The sequence below is a fragment of the Gymnodraco acuticeps genome, unplaced genomic scaffold (genome assembly GCF_902827175.1).
Source record: "Gymnodraco acuticeps unplaced genomic scaffold, fGymAcu1.1, whole genome shotgun sequence".
In the NCBI taxonomy this organism is placed as follows: domain Eukaryota; kingdom Metazoa; phylum Chordata; class Actinopteri; order Perciformes; family Bathydraconidae; genus Gymnodraco; species Gymnodraco acuticeps.
The window spans coordinates 69922-84356 of record NW_022991301.1 but is presented as its reverse complement, the minus strand read 5'-3'; the positions used below and the strand labels follow the sequence as shown (position 1 = coordinate 84356).

At 42.9% G+C, this 14435-nt stretch overlaps 1 protein-coding gene across 1 annotated transcript in view; it reads left to right on the top strand.

Annotated features, from left to right (window-relative positions):
• The window catches only part of plcl1 (phospholipase C like 1), a 138355-nt gene that overhangs the window by 73063 nt on the left and 50857 nt on the right, over nucleotides 1–14435 (top strand). The window lies entirely within an intron of this gene.

Here is a 14435-nt window from a genome sequence, read left to right as displayed (position 1 = left end):
TCCTCTCCTGCTGATGTTCAGTTGTATATCAGTATGTAGTGTCTCTACTTTAAAGAGTCCTCTCCTGCTGATGTTCAGGTGTATATCAGTATGTAGTGTCTCTACTTTAAAGAGTCCTCTCCTGCTGATGTTCAGGTGTATATCAGTATGTAGTGTCTCTACTTTAAAGAGTCCTCTCCTGCTGATGTTCAGGTGTATATCAGTATGTAGTGTCTCTACTTTAAAGAGTCCTCTCCTGCTGATGTTCAGGTGTATATCAGTATGTAGTGTCTCTACTTTAAAGAGTCCTCTCCTGCTGATGTTCAGGTGTATATCAGTATGTAGTGTCTCTACTTTAAAGAGTCCTCTCCTGCTGATGTTCAGGTGTATATCAGTATGTAGTGTCACTACTTTAAAGAGTCATCTCCTGCTGATGTTCAGGTGTATATCAGTATGTAGTGTCGCTACTTTAAAGAGTCCTCTCCTGATGATGTTCAGGTGTATATCAGTATGTAGTGTCTCTACTTTAAAGAGTCCTCTCCTGCTGATGTTCAGGTGTATATCAGTATGTAGTGTCTCTACTTTAAAGAGTCCTCTCCTGATGATGTTCAGGTGTATATCAGTATGTAGTGTCTCTACTTTAAAGAGTCCTCTCCTGATGATGTTCAGGTGTATATCAGTATGTAGTGTCTCTACTTTAAAGAGTCCTCTCCTGCTGATGTTCAGGTGTATATCAGTATGTAGTGTCTCTACTTTAAAGAGTCCTCTCCTGCTGATGTTCAGGTGTATATCAGTATGTAGTGTCTCTACTTTAAAGAGTCCTCTCCTGCTGATGTTCAGGTGTATATCAGTATGTAGTGTCTCTACTTTAAAGAGTCCTCTCCTGCTGATGTTCAGGTGTATATCAGTATGTAGTGTCTCTACTTTAAAGAGTCCTCTCCTGCTGATGTTCAGGTGTATATCAGTATGTAGTGTCTCTACTTTAAAGAGTCCTCTCCTGCTGATGTTCAGGTGTATATCAGTATGTAGTGTCTCTACATGTCTCCCTGCTTTAATGTTCAGAAAGCTCTTTATTGTTCTCATACTGCCTGTGCTGCAGCACCTCTTTTCACCCTCTGTCTGAAACCAGAGTCCAGTCTGCTCTGATTGGTTAGCTGGCCGGCTCTGTTGTGATTGGTCAACCTCTTAGAGATGCCCCGCCCCTTAGCCTATCACGTACAATGTAATCGGAGCGCTAGCCAATAGAAGTGTGTGTGTGTTACATACTGATGAAACTTTGTTACGGAAGTGAACAATGGAGTCCAATGGAGTCCAATGGAGTCCAATGGAGTCCAATGGAGTCCAATGGAGTCCAAAGGAGTCCAATGGAGTCCAAAGGAGTCCAAAGGAGTCCAATGGAGGCACAACAACCTATAGAACACCCAAACGCACTATGGCCTCTTTAATATCTTTAGTTTCTTGCAACTTTTTTGTTTCTTAGCATTTTTAGCCCTACTAAGTTATTTGGGTTGCAAAAACTTGTGGAGTTCATATAATGTACTGTAGGCATGTTTGTTTGCAGAAGTCCTCTCACACATGCAGGAGACACACACACACACACACACACACACACACACACACACACACACACACACACACTCCTATCTTTGTGTTTGCTCAGGATAAAGAGAAGCAGATTGAGATGATTACATTTTCATTATCCCACCATAGTGTCTTTCACCTGAGGTTGCTAGGCAGCGGCTGAAATCATACTGAAAATAGCACTACAATTGTGTGTGTGTGTGTGTGTGTGTGTGTGTGTGTGTGTGTGTGTGTGTGTGTGTGTGTGTGTGTGTGTGTGTGTGTGTGTGTGTGTGTGTGTGTGTGTGTGTGTGTGTGTGTGTGTGTGTGTGTGTGTGTGTGTGTGTGTGTGTGTGTGTGTGTGTGTGTGTGTGTGTGTGTGTGTGTGTGTGTGTGTGTGTGTGTGTGTGTGTGTGTGTGTGTGTGTGTGTGTGTGTGTGTGTGTGGCCCAGTCACTGCTCTGACATCTCTCTGTGGGTACGTTGGTTCTTTTTCTTTTTTCGGAGGCGTGGTTGCATAACTGCTGTCTTGGCGAGTGATGCTTCTCCTCTGACAGCCTTCTGGAGACACACACACACACACATACACACGCACACACACACACACACACACACACACACACACACACACACACAGACACACACAGACATGCTGTAACTGCTCATCAATGCACACATGTATTGTTCTTTTTTATCAAGATAACCCCCTAGATGTGTTCTCTCTCCGCTTAATTGCCTTTATAGTCAATTATTGAAAATGAGCCTCTTCCTCCTCTTCCTCATCCTCTTCCTCCTCTCCCTCCTCTCCCATACTCTTCCTCCTCCTCTTCTTCATTCTTCTTCTCCTGCTCTGAAAGATTCATCAGGCCGTCATCTCCTGTTCAGAAGCAAACAGGGCTGCCATCCATCTGTCTCCTCTCCCCTTCCTCCCTTCCTCCCTCTTCTCCCCTTCCTCCATCCTCTCCCCTTCCTCCCTCCTCTCCTCTTCACCCTTGTTCTCTTGTCTCCTCCCCGCAGTGAGAGGAGCATTCAGATGTCAGTCTGGTGTTATTTTCGGGGTCTTTGAGGGGTACATACCTTACCTCCTTCTCCTTTTGCTCCTTCTTCTCTCTCTTTTCCTCCTTGGTTCCCACTTCTTGTCTCATAATCTCTCTTTTCCCCCTATATATATATGTGTGTGTGTGTGTGTGTGTGTGTGTGTTTGTTTGATCAGTACACTTGTGTCTATATCCTCCGAGTCAGAAGCCCACCAGAGAATCCGGGGAAGATAGCAAATGTCCTTTTGACTTGGAAGTGTGTCATTGCTAAGGGATAAAGACAGTGCCTAAAGACCCCTCTCAACCCCCCCCCCAACTATCACCACCAGGCCTCCATTGATAGAGCTTATATACTCGCAGGACAGGAGGCAAGAGGGTGTCGATAAAGGGCAAAACAATGTAGGAATGGGAGATATGGAATAAAGCAGAGAGGAAGAAGGAGAGGAGATAAGGTGACATGAAGGAGGAGTTAGGAGGGAGTAAATAAGGGGGATAGATAGAAAAAAGGAGGTGGGACTGTCCCGTCTGTCTGGGTGCGTTTGTTTTGTCCTCTGCTGTCACCAGAGTTTAATTCATGTGCAGTGTGTTGCAGAAAGCAATGGGTACTATCAGCTGTTAGAGAGGAAGACTAATGTGTCTGTCAATAGATTTGGATCCATTCTAAAGTCATTTTCACACGTGTCAAGTTTTTATTGAAATGTGATGACGATTCAACAAGTTGCTCTAAAGCAGGGGGGTCAAACTCAATCACACAGTGGGCCAAAATAAAAAAATGGGTACTAGTGGAGGGCCGGACTGGTTCAATGTTTATTGCAGAACTTATTGAAATGAACTTATTGCACATATTAAACCTGGAACTAACAAAGCTTCAATGATTGCCTATAAAAACAACATTAAACATTAAATAATCAGCTGCATTCATTTCTTATGGCTCTATCTGCAGCTTTCCCAGAGTCATTTCTTATGAGTACATTTCCCCACAGGCCAACAACAGCTTCAACAAAACTATTCCCCTCAGAGAGAAAACCAAACATGCCCTGTTGTCCTGAGAGAAAGTGCAGAAGGAAACATCCATTAAACTCAGTGTGCTGCTCTGTGATGCTAGCTCAGATACTTGGCTTCTCATCTTGGGTGCAAGGTCATCAATGTTTGGGCTCAGGCTCTGAGCTGAGGAGACCCTCAGGATGGAGTGAAGGTGTGAGAGCAATATACCGGAGGGCCAGATCTAACAGGAATTAGAAATGATCCTGCGGGCCGAAATTAAATCCACTAAGGGCCGGATTTGGCCCCCGGGCCTTGAGTTTGACACGTGTGCTTTAATGTATGAAGAAGCATAGAAGTCATATTTATGTGAGATTATAAAAATGTGTTGTCGACCACCATGGCTGTACAATTCATTGCAAAGTAGACGATATCCAAATGATAGAAAGCACAACATTTGGTGAAGCCTAAATATCTGTCAACAGAATTGTGTTATTACGTGTTTTCCCCTAAGTCGTACTGTACAGCTCTATCCACCAGCAAAACTCAGAAAAGCAGTTAGTAAAAGAATCCGCATAGACAGGAACAACCGGGATGAACTATCACTATTTATATTATTGATATTCGTTTTAACATTATCTAGAAATAAAACTAGCTTTCATTTTTAACTTTTTTTATAAGATCACACACACTTCAAAAACTCACCATTACTTCCATCTGTGCACCAACAGAAAACAAGAGTGAATATGTGACACACACACACACACACACACACACACACACACACACACACACACACACACACACACACACACACACACCAGTGGAAGCATACGGATAACACATTGTTACAGAGACGTTAATGACGGACCGCTTGCTGTGCAGCTTTGCACACGGTGAAAGTAACGGCTGATACATGTGATTGGACCCGGTGTGATTGTGGTAATTGAAGTGCATTGCTATTGAATTGAATCATCCAATTGTTGCAGCGGTTCAGAATCCACACTGTGAAGGGAGTACAGCTATAACACCTTTTATTGGATGACGACAGCAAACACAATCAGTGGACAGTGGCGCTGAAATATCCACACTCCCACACACACACTCGGACACTCTTGCACTTCCAGTCACGGACATCCATTAATCATCCTGGTTTCTCACGACTCCCTCCAAGTGTTGTCTGACTCTTTGTGCTCGTCAGGCTCAGCACTCGGTGTCCGTCTTTCATCAGAACTCACAGGCACTAGGGAAGGCTGAAAAAACACATTATTATTTAGCGTTTATTAAGCACGGTCCACGCATAAGAAGAACACACAGAGCAATCAACAGACTTTACAGACATGAGCGCAGCATCTAAAAATGCATGATATATTTTCATATTTTGGCAGTTCTATGGCTGCTTTTGCTTCTTGTCTTGTCCGACCATAACAACAAACACACGGAATGTATTCCATGTTGTCCTCTGTTTCTCTGTAGTGTCTCACTACTGCAATTTGTAAAAGCCTTTACTGGAACAGAGCCATTGACATTGATATAAGTTCAGCCTGTCCTGACATCAGTCATATTATCTACTAGGAAATAAGTACTTCCTATTTGACCTTCATGTCTGTGAAGTCCCCCCAAAAAGTACTCAAAGGCCCTCAGACAAGTTGGCATGTGAACAAATACATCAACGACAATATGCTTTATTAATAAGACCATTGATAATTAAATTAAAGTGCAAATGTGGCAGAGCCCTGAATGGTGATGTGTGTATTTCTGGTGTGTGTGTGTGTGTGTGTGTGTGTGTGTGTGTGTGTGTGTGTGTTCCCGTCCTCTGCTGCGGATTAGTGGTTGTAAGACTGTGGCTGCAGTAATCTAACATGGTAATCTTCTGCCAGGGTGCAGCGGGATTATTAGCCAGATCATGGGATCAGATTTAGACTGGATTTATGCAACTGCCAGGTGTGTGTGTGTGTGTGTGTGTGTGTGTGTGTGGTGTGTGTGTGTGTGTGTGTGTGTGTGTGTGTGTGTGTGTGTGTGTGTGTGTGTGTGTGTGTGTGTGTGTGTGGTGTGTGTGTGTGTGTGTGTGTGATGTGTGTGTGTGTGTGTGTGTGTGTGTGTGTGTGTGTGTGTGTGTGTGTGTGTGTGTGTGTGTGTGTGTGTGTGTGTGTGTGTGTGTGTGTGTGTGTGTGTGTGTGTGTGTGTGTGTGTGTGTGTGTGTGTTATGCACAAGGTTAACTAGTTGTAGAAACGTGTGAATCAATAGATGGAAACATTGAGGGCACGGTATTTGGATTTCTGAATGACCGGGTGTGTACGAGTGTGAGTTTTGTCGATTGATTATCACATTTATGTTCCATCGGCTCTCTCACTTCATTACAGCTCATTCAGGATCTGTGTTTCAGTCGGTCGCTGAAGGTCACCGTGTGAATGAGAGTGTTTATCTGCAGGGATGTATGAACAGAACCATGAAGGACAAACAAGAAAAAGTCATTTAAAGTCTGAGAACACTTCAACAGAAAGGAGGCATTCTGAAAAGTCCTAATGACGTCCTTTGTCCTTTTGTGCTTGAAGTAATGTCTCACTGTTTTATGTTTTATTGATGATGCCCTTGAATGCTTTTATACATATTGTTATTTTATTTTAAAAGGCTTTTAATAATGTTTTATTTATGAATTTTTTGGGCATTTAGGCTTATTTAATTTCACTCTATTTTAAAAAGAAGCCTTTTTTTAACTGCATTATTCTGTGGTGTGAATGTGCTTATTATCACAGTTATTATTTTAGATGACACATGCAATATTTTCATTAACGCCAAAAGAGACCTTTCCGTAAGTCAGGGGTATTTTTCTGTTTTGATACAACAACATGCAACGTGCACAAATCCAGCTCCAATAAAAAAAAATCCCAATTTGGTGTTGAAGAAGTTGAAATATGAGTTGAGCTTAAAAAACATCACCTAACAAATATCTAATCTATTTACCAATCCCTGGTTCCCAAACCTTCCCCTGAGACCCATGCGTTGACAGAATGCATTTTCTGGCAATAACTCATCATCACTAAACTGAAATTTGACTGATGATGATGTGAATGAATAATCAATGAGAGCAAATGTTAGAGCCACTTTCCCATCAGGCCTGAATGCTTAATCACGTCTTAATCAAAGCTCCTCCTCGAGTGCAAAGCCGTCAAGAAACATCAGGCACGATAATGTCGTTATTCATCTCCTTTGGATTGGTTTCATTACAGAAATCCATCTGGGACTTTTCCTTTTTCCTGAGTAAACCCTATTTATATGACCTCATTCTTGTTCTTTACACACAAAGATTGTATTCAGAATGAAGAGCAATAGCTGTAAACCAGGCGGGTCAAACTCAAACACACAGTGGGCCAAAATTAAAAAATGGGTGCTAGTGGAGGGCCGGACTGGTTCAATGTTTATTGCAGAACTTATTGAAATGAACTTATTGCACATATTAAACCTGGAACTAACAAAGCTTCAATGATTGCCTATAAAAACAACATTAAATAATCAGTTGCTTTCATTTCTTATGGCTCTATCTGCAGCTTTTCTGAGTCATTTCTTATGATTACATTTCTCCACAGGCCAACAACAGCTTCAACAAAACTATTCCCTCAAAGAGAAACCAAACATGCCCTGTTGTCGTGAGAGAAAGTGCAGAAGGAAGCATCCATTAAACTCAGTGTGCTGCTCTGTGATGCTAGCTCAGATACTTGGCATCTCATCTCGGGTGCAAGGTCATCAATGTTTGGGCTCAGGCTCTGAGCGGAGGAGACCCTCAGGATGGAGTGAAGGTGTGCGTGCAATATACCGGAGGGCCAGATCTAACAGGAATTAGAGATTATCCTGCGGGCCGAAATTAAATCCACCACGGGCCTGATTTGGCCCCCGGGCCTTGAGTTTGACACCTGTGCTGTAAACACTTCATCAGCACTGTTCAACACAACCACTTATTCTACTTTTGCTCAATTCGTCGCCACTTGTTGCATCTGCAAATCCTCTTTTCATCTCCCGCCTCTCATCTGTTCTTTCATTCAGTGTTGTTTTTATTTGTACATTCCTGTGTGCCACTCCTCCAGCCCTTTTGCCCTGCTTTGAATTGAAGAACATCCTTTCATTTGTCTCGTCTGACCTTTCTTTCCTCTCCATTCTCCCTGCAGCTCTTGCTCTCATTTCTCTTCACCATCTCTCCATCTGTGCTGATATTTTCTGTTTTCCCTGGCAGCCGCTCAGTGATGGAGAGAATGATCACATTTGAGCAGTAGAAGTAAAACAAACCCGACACACAGACAGACAAAGGGAGATGCAGTTTAAAGCAGGCTGTGGATTATATCTGATAGATGCCCTTTTAGGCCGAACAGAGCGCAGCTTTAAAGGGCTTTAGGAGGACGTGGCTATAGTTTCCTGGATGGCGTTGTGTGTCAGTGACGGTGGAAACATGCACACTCATGCACACTCATGCACACCCATGCACACACTGGATTGGTTTACAACAACGTCAATGTTCCCAGATGATCCACGCTGCCCCAGAGCATCACTGACACACCCCCTCGCTCTCTGCACCTAAATACTCGCTGACCTGCTTTCTCTAAGCCCGTCGCTCATGATCAACTTAAAAAAAAGAAAGACGTTTTGTGGGACTGTGAGGTGAACAAAGACGCAGCCTTTAGTGGAAACTGTGACTCTGATGCCTCTCTGTGTGCTGGGAGCTGTGCGAGTATTGGAAATCAGAAATCAATACGTGTTTGTTTAGCGAATTGGAAAAGGCAAGGACTTTCAATTATTTCTCTTTCCCTCCCTTTTCTCTCTCTGACGTCATCACTGTTTGTATTTAAAGGGGACCTATCATGAAAAATGCACTTTGTGATGTCTTTTCTACATAAACATGTGTCCCCGGTGCGTCGGGGAACTCACGCAGCGTCAGAAAATAAAACCCTCTCTCTTTTCCTCCGTACCCAAATCTTTTAAAAACGGGGTACAACGAGCGGATACAGATTTGCTGCCGATCTGACATCAAATCGGCGGCGGACCCACAGAGAGTTGCTATCAGAAACAATGCCTGGCGTGTTTTGGACTTAATCTCGTCTTTGTTTACATTCGCAAGCCTCGCTAACACTCAGAGCTAACCTGTACTGGAGAGCACGTGTTTAAAAAGCAGGAAATATAAAAAGGAACTCACCTTGTGATAAACCTGCAAGAGAAAAAGCATTTGAGATCCATACTGTTTCAGAAATAATCCTTGATGTGGTTTAGAACAGGATGGCGTTTTATCACAGCAGAATGTAACTTTATCTCCGGTAGAATTCTGATCAGGCATTAGCTCCGCCTCCCCTTTTTTTTTTTTTTCAAGCTAAGGACCCAAAATCCGCGTTTCTCTAGCAGCTGTAATAGAGGGGTTTGAGCAGTATGAGCCATGGCTACAATGGGTCCACTTTAAGGTGTGCGCAGCTTTGAGGTCGCCAAATAAGACCACATTCTTAAAGAGGTCCTTTTCTGCTTTTTGGGGTGTTCCCTCTCTTGTAGTGTTTTATACAGTATAGCTTTTGGTGCATGTAAATGGTTTGAACAGGATACAATCCTGTAATGGGCTCCTATTGGCTTGCGCTCCAACACATTGTACGCGACACATTGTGCGGAACTTCTCTAAACTGGTTGACCAATCACAACAGAGTCAGCCAGCTAACCAATCAGAGCAGACTGGGCTCTGGTTTCAGACAGAGGGTGAAAAGAGGTGCTGCAGCACAGGCAGTATGAGAACAATAAAGAGCTTTTTGAACATTACAGCGTCGAAACATGCTGCGGTAGAAGAAGCATAACATACGAATATAAACCTGGAAATTAGCAGAATATGTCCATTTAAAAAAGTGTCTTTCTTCTTCTACACCTCATATCTGTCAGCATGTTCTCCCGAGTCTCACACGTTGTTTGTAAAGTCTCTCCTCACCGCTGTAATCCTTGTGAGAGTGTGTTTACAGGACTTTGCGCCAACATTTAAATCCTGAAATGTTGCTCCCTCATAATCAGTTAATCAGAGGAGCCTTTGTCAGCACACAGTGAGACTTGCTGCTGCAAACACTCAGCTCTGGTTCCTGGGAGATTACAAGAGAGGATTAATGGCCTCGCCTTAAAGCAGTGGTTCTCAAAGTGGGGGGCGTCGAGGCATGACAGGGGGGGGCGCGAGAGACCAGGAGGATTATTATTGGTTATTTAAAAAAAAAAAAAAAAAATCATATTTTGAAAAATGATTGATTCGAAAATAATCAAATCAAATCAAGTTTTATTTATATAGCACATTTATAAACGATTTTTGGTCGAGCCAAAGTGCTGTACATATAATAAAAATAGCCTACAGTAGAAACACTTTACAGCAAATACAACAGCACAGATTGTTCAGAATATCAGTATGAGAAAAACGACACCCTCTGTCCTTAGACCCTCTGTCCTTAGACCCTCTGTCCTTAGACCCTCTGTCCTTAGACCCTCACATCGTACAAGGAAAAACTTCCAGAGAAAACCCACAGTTTAAGGGGGGAACATGGGAGAAACCTCAGGGAGAGCAACAGAGGAGGGATCCCTCTCCCAGGACGGACAGACGTGCAATAGATGCCGTGCGTAAATCGAAGAGATAATACATTTTACAGCATATAGACCGAATGTTAGGAAATGCATGTGTCTGTAATAAGAAGATGAATCCATGAGGATGTCAGCTATAATCCTGTGGAAGCCATCAGGGAAGCAGCATGACGAGACCCAAGGCAGGACCGCAGAGACAGGTTCAGCCACGACCCGAACGTCCACGACTTAATCCAGAACTCAGGATAGAGGATCCAAGACACAGGACTACAGCAAGAGGATCAGCCTCGACTCCGGATCCCGGCGTAGATATAGATAGAAAACAAGAACAAAGATTTGGCTGGGTTAATCGGAACAAGAGAATACACAGACACAGACAGAGAGGGAAAAGGTCATTGGATAAAAGTTATTCTTGATAACCCTCTAGAAAGATCTCATGAACTTCCCCACTCAATCTATCAAGACCCGAGCAGTTCTATTAGAAGTCCAAGGTAAAGGCACAGGCCGGCGCATACCGCTCATGGAATCCCTCACCATATGAACTCTGACCCCTCAAGTGTACAAGTGAAGAGACACCATGTGTCAGCTCCTTTTTAGAATAGTATTTCTTCTCTTCTCAGAGAAACAAGGGTATGAAAAGAACAGCCAGAACCAGAGGAAGAGAGGCACAACGTGACTACGTAAATGCACTCTCCTAAATATTAAACGAGTAAGAGGTGAAGAAACACAAAGCCAGAAATTGAAATGAAAAGGCACCATCATGCTTCCCCTTAGAATAGGGTGGAAATTATGAAGACCCAAATTATGAAGAGGGGACATGGGATACTAGTGAATAGGGACAACAGTGAAAAGCCCCAACGTATCCAACATACTAGCACTCTCCAAAGAGACAGAAAGTCAAAGTATACGCCGAGAGGCGCAACGTGACTACGTAAATGCACTCTCCTGTATAAATTAGTTCAAGGGAAAGGGGGTGAAAACCTAAGCTAATCAAAAGAAGGAAGAAGAGAGGCCTAAATGCTCTCTCCTAGATTCAGTTAAAGGAAAGAACTGGGGAACAAACAAGTACAGGGGGAAAGGCTCAACGAGTCAACGTCAACACACTCTCCTAGAATAGTTCAAGGTTAACCGTGTAGGAAGAATATAGTAAGAAACAGAGCTGAAAAGGCGTCCAAGAACGCTTTCCCTCTAGTCCAGGGTGAACATGTAGGATAAGAACCAGAGATAGAGAACACACCAACCTATCTCTTAAATAATATGATACAGTACTATTACGTCTGGGTCTCTGTGTTTCATTAAAGCTCGGCTCTGTGTGTGTGTGTGCGCGAGAGAGAGAGCGCACCGGTACCGGAGATCGTTGTTGTTAGCTTCTGGTGCTAGCGAGCTACGCTAACGGATATAAGGAGTTTTTTCAACAACAAAGTGGAGGAGAGTCCTCTCCTGTCAGACTGAGAGGCTCAGTGAGCTAAAGGACTCTCTCAGTGTTATCTCAGTGGGTCTCAAACGTTTTGGTCGCCATTAATATAAACAATTATTTCCGAGGCACACGTTTATATGATCATTAAAGTTATACAAAAATAAGAGAATAAATGAAAAACAGGTATGAAATACTATATGACAGTAAAACAAGAATAAAGTTTTTAAAAGGGGAATGATTTGTAAAATATCCATAAAGAAATAGTAAATCTGTTTACAGTTCTGTTTCAGATGGGTGTTGAGAGATGTATCCATAGATCTCTTCATGTTGCTCTCAAAGTGCACCAGATTGATGCTTTTAACTTCAATATTTAAAAATCTTCCCGGGGAGCTTGCCCCCGGACCCCCCTATGTGAGGTCCACACACCACCTATAAAAATAGCACTTGACCCCTGCTTACACCTATATGCCGTGAGCTGATATCGAGCCTTCATTGTAACAGTCGCGGGTACACTGTGTATGCGTGGGGATTGTTGCAGTAGAACATTCCTCTGTAGCGCCCGGTACATTAATGGGAAACCCTAAATGTTTGAGCACCCTCTATGAAACGTCAAGCTACCCCACAGCACCCCCAAAATAAATCTGAGTCTGACTATTGGTGTTGGGGGGGCCCGACTTTTGTTTTTTCTCCAAAGGGGGGGCCTGACAGAAAAAGTTTGAGAACCACTGCATTAAAGTCGCACATAGTTTACATGTTGTTTTGGGATTTAATAACATTTCTGTGTGTGTGTGTGTGTGTGTGTGTGTGTGTGTGTGTGTGTGTGTGTGTGTGTGTGTGTGTGTGTGTGTGTGTTGTGTGTGTGTGTGTGTGTGTGGTGTGTGTGGTGTGTGTGTGTGTGTGTGTGTGTGTGTGTGTGTGTGATGTGTGTGTGTGTGTGTGTGTGTGTGTGTGTGTGTGTGCTGTGGTGTGTGTGTGTGTGTGTGTGTGTGGTGTGTGTGTGTGTGTGTGTGTGTGTGTGTGTGTGTGTGTGTGTGTGTGTGTGTGTGTGTGTGTGTGTGTGTGTGTGTGTGTGTGTGTGTGTGTGTGTGTGTGTGTGTGTGTGTGATGTGACTCACTGTGTACATTTGTATACATAAGAATGATACTAACAGTTCATTAAATGCTCTATATGTATTAATGTATTTATGCTGCATTTGTTCTTCATATCATTTCAATTTCAAACCTTTATTTATACAGATAAATCCCATTGAGATCATTGATCTCTTTCTCAAGGGAGACCTGCTCAAGTAGTTCCACATGAAACATAAATAGAACAACAAAAGGACATCATACAGCATCGTTTACATAACTATCCACATAAGCAGGTACCAACAGCTTCCGATTGAGTAGCATCCAACCGAGCTTTAAAAACATTTAGTGGCACCAGATTGCTCAGTTTCCATTTAATTTGCAGACTGTTCCAAGACAGAGGAGCTGCGCATCTAAAAGCTGTCTTCCCTAAGACAGTCCTAGCAGTTGGCACATTTAATAAAACCACAGCATGCGATCTCAGGCAGTGTCTTAAATGTCTTTTGCTTTTAATCTGTAAAGCACTTTGAATCGCCACGTGCTGAAAAGTGCTATATAAATAAAATTGCCTTGCCTTGCCCATAGAGAGGCGAAGTCCCGCCCATCTACTTCCGCCCCATGGGACCTTATTTCGGAAAAAGTATGTATTGAAGTCAATGGAGAGAGAAAACGTATCTTTCAATCCCGTTTGAATTGTGCCACGAATTACACATATGATGTTTGTCAATCTTAAAAATCATTTCCATGTCAAAAAAGTCACAGTTTGTCGTAAAACTGTTGAAATATAAGACTATGAAAAATACGCAACTAGAAAGACTACAAATCCCAGAGTCCCGGTCCCGCATGCTGGCTCTTAGGAACCGACTAACTCCCCTTGTGTGTATGCACAGCTCTCAACGTGCCCAGACTTGGAGTGATTTTCACCTCTTTTAATACTTTCCGCCTCGTTCTGAAAGAAAGTGAGATGTTCAACGTGACGGCCGTCTTGGTGCGAGACGGGAGATGTAGTTCATTGAGCGGTTTCACACAAAAAAACGTCACAGTTTTACGACACATTTTGATGTTTTTGACTTGCAAAATTATCTTTTAAATTGACAAACATCATATGTGTAATTCGTGGCACAATTCAAACGGGATCGAAAGATAATCTTTCTCTCTCCATTGACTTCAATGCATACTTTTTCAGAAATAAGGTCCCATGGAGCTCCCCGGGAAGGAGGGGCTTCGCCTCTCTATATAAAACCAAACATTGTTGTCTTGCACACAATAGAAGCCTTGGAGATCAACTTCCTGTTGATTGACTAATTGACAGCTCCAAAAATATGTTTTTTGGAACAAGACGAACCAAAATAATGTGTGTGTTGTCCAGACGGAGTGACAGCAGTTCCCTCTTTCAGTAAACACACCTTCCTCCTCTGATTGATATTTTAAAAACCTCCTAAATGCTAAAATGCTTTCCGAGTTTCACACTGTACAGTTTTACAGTCACACTTCTGCACGCCCACAGCCTCCATCCCACTTATTACAATATTTCCTTGCAGCCAGCTCACCGGGCTAAATAAGGATGTGAAGATCAGGAAGACTGTGAGATGCCATGTTGTCCAAATTTAGAGGAGCAGATTAAAGTGAGCTGGCCGGCTCCTCCGTTCTAAAACAAAGTGAAGAGAGAAACTGTGAGACACACTTACGAGCCCAGAAATACACAAGTGAACGCCAGGATTTAAAGATTCTGGAGCTTTCCTTCTGATGGCGTGTTCAAAACTGAACAAAACATTTTGGATTTTAACTTCAAAACTCAGACTGTGTGTGAACAATGA